We start from the raw sequence: 9,125 nt of genomic DNA, 5'->3' as shown, positions 1-9,125 counted from the left end.
CATGTTTATAAATGTTAAATATAGTGTTTGAGAAGACTGTAGGAAAGGGGTCAATATTGGCAAGTGATGTTTTTTTCTGAAATTTAGCGAAGAAGTTAGTAGAGTGGCAATTTTAAGAAAGTATCTAAAAAAGCAAAGATTGTTTCACTCGTCTCCTGCCCACATATGTTAAGAAAGCCTGAACACATGCTTGCCTTTTTACTCCTTCCTTGCCTCAGTCTTTACCTCTACAAGTGTTGTTTGGTTCCCCAGTTAGGACCTTTCTCAACCAATGTATTGTGGGGAATCAGAGAAAATGATACAATGAAACATAAATTATAGATCTAAGATTATTTTTGATTTGACCAGAATAAACTCGGTTGAGGTTTCATATTTGATAAATGGTACTAGGAGAAACTAACAACCAAAGAAGGACTTCTGAATAAGAATGCATTGGGATGGATTAAAGCAAATGGTAATTCCTTAGTGCTCCCATGGTTCCACATGTTGTAAAACATAAATATCATTTTTTTTTCTAATAAGTCCTCAACCCTCCAGCGATGCCCTAGTATAGAAAGTAATGTCCAAACAACATGGTCAACAGAAAAGTCTTAACAGAAAAGTCTGAATCCTAATTATAATCAGTGTTTATCCTCCTGGCTATCTACTGCTAATAAAATGAAGGTTGCAAGGATGTAGCTAAAGCTCAAAATCCTACATTTTAGAGTTGATCCCTTCTCTAATGCAACAAAGGAGACGTGTTCCTTGGTTCCCTCTGGATTTACAATGTGTCCTCCTGAACTATGATTTTATTCAGACTTCCCAACCCGTTTGGACCTTATATCAATGCAGGACTCCTAACACATCTTTCTTTCTTGCCCTCGACCTTTGTCTCGCCTTATGCTATAAAAAATTAAATAAATGGCCTCTTTTCGTGGCCTTGGCTTTCAGGCATCGCATGAAGTCTCCTCCCATAACTTGGTTTCAGGATTCCCAAATTGACTCTTTGTATACCTGGACTTTCAGAATATACACCATGTCTCCACCCAGACCTGCGTTACAGTATTCACAACTGGTATTCTCCCAGACCTGGGCCCATCCAACCACAGGCTTTTCACAGGTTTCACTGGTGGAAGGTCTCTGGATGTGGCTCTCTAGTTCCTCTATGTAGTAGAGGAGTGCTGTAGACAGCCCCGCCTTCTATTGTATTCAAGGGATTTGCCACTCTCCCTCCTCCCATCTCTATAGGATTCTTGTGCTCTCCTCCAGTCAGCTGGCCTCCCCTTTACAGTGGATTCAGTGAGCTCACCTAATGTCAAAGGAGAAAGGTTTCCTGCTTTCTGTCAATAAGCAATTATTTCCTGGATATTGGTTTCAGGATTCTCTCATTGGATCGAAGGAGAAAGAAAAGGCACTGGTTTCTCTCCTTCCAGAGTATCCAGCTGTATGCAAGTTTCTTCAGGGCAGATTGCTTCCCTTCTGGTGCTGTCTTCTTTCAGGCAACAGGCTTCCCTGGACCTCTTCTCTCAAAATCCTCCTCTCATATCAAAGGACCATCAACAGATATTGCACACTTTGGATCCAAGACACTGAATGTCTTGACACAGCCACTTTTATACCCAATGGACTCTGGCGGTATTTTCTAATACAGTCCTTAATTGGTTATTTTAGATTATTAGGTGGATTTTGGTATAGGCTAGGTGTGAAGCTGTGAGGTTCCTAAGGCATCTGTGGTACACATTGTCATTTAATAAACCCACTGATTAGTGAAGGTATCTTAGTGCATTCCACAACACACCACAGTAGAGTTCTCACTCAATTGTCCTCTTTCTTTAAAACATATATGGTTGAACGTCAATGTATTAGGTAAGCATTCTCTGTAATCCTTATGCTGCTTCCGTCGAGTCCACACTTGTTTGTCCATGAACTCCCACCTATGCAAGATTGCTTGATTTTGAAGTGGAAAGAGTATGGTGTTCTACCCCAGGGAAAGTAAAAATGTTTCTGCCTGCTTACTAATTCCTGTCTCATTTAAATATTCTAACTTGAAAGAAATGTAGTTTTCCTTGTCCCACTGCTCTTAGCAGTACATATTACTGAGGTATGGTGCTACTTGTAGTAAAAGGGGAAAAGTAGATTCATGAACATTCTTCGAATTTTTTTCCCGAATGGAAATTTCATGGAATATTTTTTACCAATTGTACAGCTTTTTTTAAACCACAAAAATCAGAGGGGCACCTTGCATCCATCCTTCCAGCTCTCAAACCCCTTTCCATATGCCTTACCCAAACTTGCCAACTTTATTTTTGTGTTTAAAAAAAGCATCAAGAAATGCGGCCAAAAAATGTGGTAAAATTGCCATTCAGTAAAATTGTGTAAAACCATAAAAGGTTCTACCTTTGGGCAATGACCTGATTGGCATAGAAATGGTACAAGTGCATCTTGTGGGTTGCAGCTGGCCACGGTAGGGAAGGGACATCATGTACATACTGGTCCAGAAATGTCCCTAGCTGCCTGTTTCTTCAATAGATGATCCCGGGGAATTCGGGGAATTCACCACATTTTCAAATAACACAAAACTTCCAGATAAAACAACTCAAACGTGTTCCCTATTTCTATAAACATGTAATAGAGGGTACATAGTTGAATCTTCATCAACTTAGATTATGCTAACCTTATCTAGAGTGGCCCTAAATATAACACATCTACAAAACTCTAATATGAATCATCCCCACTCTGCCTTTCTTATCAAAGCCCATTCTGCAGGGTCAATCCTCTTTTCATTTCTCCTGGTTATTGTGAGGTCCCATCTTACATGTCCTGCAGAGGTCAAGATCAAAACAGCAAAAATCCCACTGAAACTGCCTGATCCCTAGAAAATTGCAACAATGCAAGACCGACACCTCAGAGGAGAAAGGGGATTGGGATAAAATTAATAAATCATGTTAGCTGACCCCATCTCGTCATTCTCAGGAATCACTCTCATCGGTATATGCTGTGTATATAAGGTAGATCCCACCCACCCCCGTCATACTAGATGTATAGGAGATAGACCCCACCCCCCTGAAACCGAATGCAGATAAATTGTCGGGATGATCAATAGTTCTGAGTGTGTAAAAATCAGACTTGAAAAACTGTGAAGCAGTAGTGAAACTGACACTTACTGCACCCGACAACTTGCTTTTTGATCCCGGCACTGCGAGCACAGGAGGACTGCTCTTGCCGTGACCTTGCTTGCCGCGACCCGCTTCCTGGAGGAGGCAGAGCCAACCCTGTTCACGTGTGTGGTCACGTGATCCTTTCAAGCCCTTATCCCTGCGACAGAGTCACCCTTGCGGCGAGAAGCCCGTCGAGGGGAAAGGGCTATGGCTGTTGTGCGGCTGTTTGGTGCAGGTGGCGTCATATTCGTCAGGGAGGTTGCGAAGGCTCATTCTCCTTGACCCCTCACAAAAACTAAGACATCACTTGTGCCCTGGTGGGAAGTCGACCCTTTGTGAGAATTGCGCAAAGTGCAGTCTCTGGCAGGAAGGCTCGGAAGCAGCAAGGTAATTCTGAGACTTTCCCTTTTTAAAAAAATAAAAAAAATCGCTCGTCTAATACGAAAGTTCACACGTACTACTGTCACTGACAGACTTGCACATCAACCGGGTAGCTCTGAAATTTCAGTAAATTTGGCCAGGTTATACTGACTAATTGCTTATAATGGTCGACTCCCCGGTTCTAAAGCCTTTGCCACACAGGACAGTCGGGGGCTTCTACCCCGAGGTAGCCATCACATGTAGTACTGCTTCGCACAAAAACATTTTACAAATAAATGTGGAAATGGTTGAGGAGGTAGTGAAAGGAACCAGCTCAGGAGAAGGGGAAGGTTCCCATACACAGTTCCACCAGCCCTTACAGATGCCGGATACATCGGCGCCACCCAAAGAAATTGGAATTTGTGGACTTTCAAATAGTATGGCGGCCACTGAAGACATGGGACTGAGTATGGAACCACAAATGGGACCGCCTCCTAAGGAACCAGTGCGGGAGGTTCTTCCTAAATTGACTCTCTTAAATTCTACTCCCTCCTTTCCAAAGGACTGGGGTGTAACTTATGACCATGAGATGTGCTCTCCAAGGTCAACCCCCCCTTCAGATGTGAACCCCTTTGTTTTTGGTTCTTTATATGGGACCAAAAGAGATCAGAATGTTGCAAAAAAGCCAGACAACAGCTGGAAACCCTTTGGGATTTCCTTGCTGAACACCGAATTCCACAAGAACTATTCTAGTGTGGACCAGCAAAATAGAGTGACCCCTCGAGAATGTCTTCCGGAGCCCTGCACGTTACGGCCCAGACCCCACCAAATGAACAATCCAGGGACTTATACATTCGTCCCTGAGCGCAAGCTGTCACAATCAAATAAATTGGGTGGGCCGCTTGCCTCAGATAATAAAACTCTACCTCGGGGACCCCCACAAAGACTTCACAAAGGAGTATTCCCCCAGCAAGCACCGTTTCCAAGTAAACGGCAAAGAAGACAACCCTCTCCCATAGACGAGGACCTCTTGTCTGTTTTGGAATCTACCCAAGGAGACCCTCAAATCGATCCAGGAATGATTACAGCATTTGCTCTGGTAATGGCTCCCTTTATGAAACTTATTGAGTCGCAAAATGATCAGCTCCGGGACCATACGACAACAATTGCAATGCTATTTTCTAAAATGATCTTTATAGAAGGCTTTGTCTCTGCAATTCAGTCGAAACTCGAAAAAAATGACGAACATACGACTGAAATTTTGAAAAGTATCATCGAGCCAATTATAAAATAAAAAGAAATAAAGAGATTGGAAAGGTCAAGTCTTCAGTTAGGGGGTGCAGGTGGCCTAGATAGTGGACCGTCAACTCCAGAGCTGTCTCAAAATCCGCAGGTGACTTTGCCTACAAAGAGTACTTTTGAGGAAATTTCCTCTATCAAATACATGGACACTTCTACCAATACGGACTCTTCTGCGTGGGCTATTAGCCAGCAATGAAGGAAGGCAGACGAGCACTGAAAGAAGGACTTCCATTGCAACAAATACCTTGCCCCAGGTTATACTGGATCAGCCCGAGGCTCCAGTGTCAGCTAACAACATCAAATTGTTTGACTTATTTAGGAAACCCAAATCAGGTCTATCCCCCACGAAGGAAGATCTACTCAAAGTAAACAAGAAAGGGGACAAAAACTATGGGAAAACGGCTACATTAACGGAAAAACCTATAGGACAGGGGCCTTTGCCTATTAGGAAACCTTCAATGAGATCCAAAATTGTTACTGGTCTATCCCTTCCAAGGAATTTGGCTTTTCCCTGCAAACCGTTGATCTATGAGAGACCATAAAAAAAAACAGATAATGCTTCCGCCGCCCACCCAAAAGTGTGTCTTGACGATTCCCCTCGCCGTCTGGACATCAAGACGGCGAACGAAAATATGGATATTTCTCTTATGGACTTATCTGTTTACTCGGATATAAACACCTCATTGGAGGGGAAGTCTGGATCAAACATATCTGAAATTGAAAGTGGTACCGAGGATGAAGACCCAGAGTTATGCAATAAAATTAAAGGTGTCGACTCTAACGGGGAGACGAAGGGTCAGACGGCTAAAGACAGGGTGGAGCCGCAAGTTTCATTTAAAAAGACCTTAATGCCTACGTTGTCGATCTCGAACCCAGATTTCAACAAAAAATTCAAGTGGAAATCTAGAGTGCAAATTGGTAGAGAAGAATCGGCTAGCCCCCCAGATGGTTTATGCAACATTGGAAGACAGAAGGAACTTCTTGGTCCAGAGATTCTTGGAAACCAACAATAACAAAGGAGTTAGCCCAGATGCGACAAAAGAAATTAAAAGAACAGTGTCATGGGCAGAAACGGCTGAGAGTAAGCCGGTACGTGGGCCTACCAATCAGAACATTCACAAAGGATCTGGGGCAAACAATGCCAAGGAGCACTACAGAGTTCTACTGGAAAGAACTCTAGGTTATGAAGACAACTTAACTATGAATCGGGCAAATGTTATGAGGCTATTACAATCCCTGCAACATCCCGATAAACTAAAATCAAGGGATTTAGATTGGATTGAATTCCACAATGAACAGCGACACGACAATGTGATTCTCCATACAGGTGATCAAAACACCAAAAACTCACTCCTAGAGCTGGGTCCAAAACTTAACCTATGTGGATCTGTGCTCAAGGAGTTGGAGGAGGAAACTAGTATTGATTGTGAAGGTCCAAAGGACTTGAAACATCCACTAAGTAACTCTTTAATCTCCACTACCAAACCCAAAAAGGAACAGACGATGAAAGTGGGAAATAGTGGTAGGGGGACCCGAGAGGTGGACAGTAGAAGAGACCAAGTGCATACCCAATCAGACAAAGCAGGATCAAACCTGGAGAACAGTCAAGAGGATTGGAGTTGGCTGGCAGGGGCTCTATCTGCTAAATCATAACGCCAACATCTACCTAAGAGTGCCCAATCCAACTCCATGTTAAAAGGGATAAAGATCATGAGTTGGAACACAAGGTGTTACTCGCACTTACTTGGAAATTCAGCAACACATCTCTCCTCCTACGATCTGTTTTGCTTGCAGGAAACCTGGTTGTGTGATCTACCTCTGTTGGACAGGTTTGAGCTATACTTAAACCCCGCAATAAAGGGCACGAAAGGTAGACCGAGTTTGGGTTTATTGATAGGGGTTAAGCGTACTAGTGGCATAAAAGTTCTCTCTTCTCTAAACAGAAACCCCTGGATCCAGCTCACTAGGATTTCATCCATGAACAAATCGCCTTTATTTATCCCTGATTGGCAGCTGCTCATATGCAATGTATATTGGGGCCCGACAGCTCGAGAAGAGGACAAATTCATGGAAGTTCTACTGGAAGCCATAGATTATGCGAGGATCGAGTGCTCGTCACTCGAAATTCTGCTATGTGGAGACTTTAACATGGAATGTTACGATAAGAAGCGGAGGAAAATCGAGTTCTTGCCCCTGAATGCCTCTAAAAATATAACGAGAGGAGTGACCTTGGAGAAGGAACTAAAAGCCAGGAATATACACATGGTAAATGGGAACTTGGCGGGTGACAAACCAGCCACCCCTACATGGAAACGGGCTGCCCAAATGAGCACATTGGACTACTTTTTTGCATCAGAAATCCTCTTTGGAAAATTAACATCTTTGAAAGTGATCCCCACGAAGCAGAGTGACCACAATATTTTGGAACTCAAAACTGAGGCCTGGGATAAGTTCTTGTTTGTACCCGATAAACATCTATCAAACCAGCTTCTTGAGTTAACTCCCGGGGGCAATAGTCTACGCATGGGAAGAAAAGAGATGGTCCTGGCATTGGACTCCTTAACCAAGGACCAAGGTCCCAATTTGATAGAATATGCTGAAGCCCTGAAGATCTTTCGCCCAAAGGTGGTTGCCAAGGGAATTTATCAATGCATGTGGCACTGTTACGATCATCAAGTAGTGACAAAAAAAAAAGTGGTTAGGAAAGCCAGGAGACTATATGTCAAAACTAGTGCACTAGCCAACTTAGTCCTGTATAATAAAGCTAGAAACAATTACAGGAACTGGCTTAAGCAACATAAACATCAAATAATGCAACAAGACAGTGAGAAGATGCTTCATCTACTTTCTAATAAAAACATCACTGGTATTTGGAAACTGTTTAATGAAATAAATATCCCCTCTGATTCAGAAATGGTGAACCCCATAGCCTCAGAAGTTTGGGAAACTCACTTTAGGAACCTTTACTCTATGGGGAAAATCTTGCCTCATTCTTATCATCAAATGAGTCCTGGGACTTCGAATTTGGAAAACAAGATATCCTAGACCTTATTAAACATTCCAACTCTTCAAGGGCCGTAGGACCAGGCGGTCTTACCAACGACCTCCTTAAAAGTGACCCGGAAAAATGGGTTTCATTTATGTTGGTTTTGTTCAACGACATAACGAGATTAAAAAAGTTACCTAAATCTTGGACGATGTCCATAATTGTGTCGATTTTTAAGAAGGGAGACAGATCTGTGCCCACAAACTACAGACCGATTGCCCTTTTGGAGGTCGTCTGCAAAATATTTGCAGCAACTATCTTGAAACATCTGAATGACTGGAGTCGGTTGGCAAACCACTTGGACCCTTGGCAATCAGGCTTTCGAAAGGGCATTGGAACATCCTTAAATGTGCTAATCATAAACATAATAAAATGTATGGTTAAGGACAAGAAATACAAGAACATCTATATCGCGTCAATAGACTTGGAACAGGCGTTCGATTCTGTTGACCACAGAATTCTATGGCAAAAATTGAGGAAATGGGGTTGTCCGGACAACCTGAGAGAACCACTTGAGGCACTGCATACTGGGACACCTCTCAAAGTGAGGTTGGACAGACAGGGCAACCTTTCAAACAATGTGGAGGCCTTGAATGGTCTGAAACAGGGCTGTCGGTAGGCTCCTGCTGTTTTTTGTCTTTTTATATCCGATATGCAGGCAGCTTTCGAAGCAGTGAGATGTTTCCCCCCAAAGATAGTGGAGTCCTCCGTGGGAAGGCTGTTGTTTGCGGACGACCTCCTGCTGCTAGACCAGATGACTGTCGGATTACAGCGACAACTAAAGGCACTCGAGTTATACATACAAGGCAACGGTCTCCGTATGAATCCGAAAAAATCAAAGATCTTGAGACTAGGACCTATCACTGGTATGAAAAATCTAAGGTGGTTCCTATCGGGGGAAGAGGTACCAGTGGTCTCGACCATGGTATACCTTGGAGTAACCTTAAATAACAGCATCCAAGATGGTCCGGGTATCGTCTGGCTTAGAAGTAAAGTTACAAACTTAGCTTCACAAGCATTGTTAATTAAGCGACGTTACTGTTCCTTCTCCCTCCGTCCACTGATTGATTTTTATAAACGGAAAGTTTATAAAACTCATTTACACGGCGGAGGCGTATTTCTCCATTAATTCAGAGGTCTGGAAACTGTTGGAGGGTCTTTTCTGGAAAAGAGTATTGGGCCTACCAACATCAATTCCAATGGAAAGTGTGCGCAAAGAACTGGGCCTATCCGCCCTTTATATATCCATGGTCTGGAAATCTTTGACACTCCTTGGCAAA

This window comes from Ambystoma mexicanum, chromosome 2q (assembly GCF_040938575.1).
Source record: "Ambystoma mexicanum isolate Mex_15411 chromosome 2q, UKY_AmexF1_1, whole genome shotgun sequence".
Lineage (NCBI taxonomy): Eukaryota > Metazoa > Chordata > Amphibia > Caudata > Ambystomatidae > Ambystoma > Ambystoma mexicanum.
Note: the sequence above shows the minus strand (reverse complement) of the source record.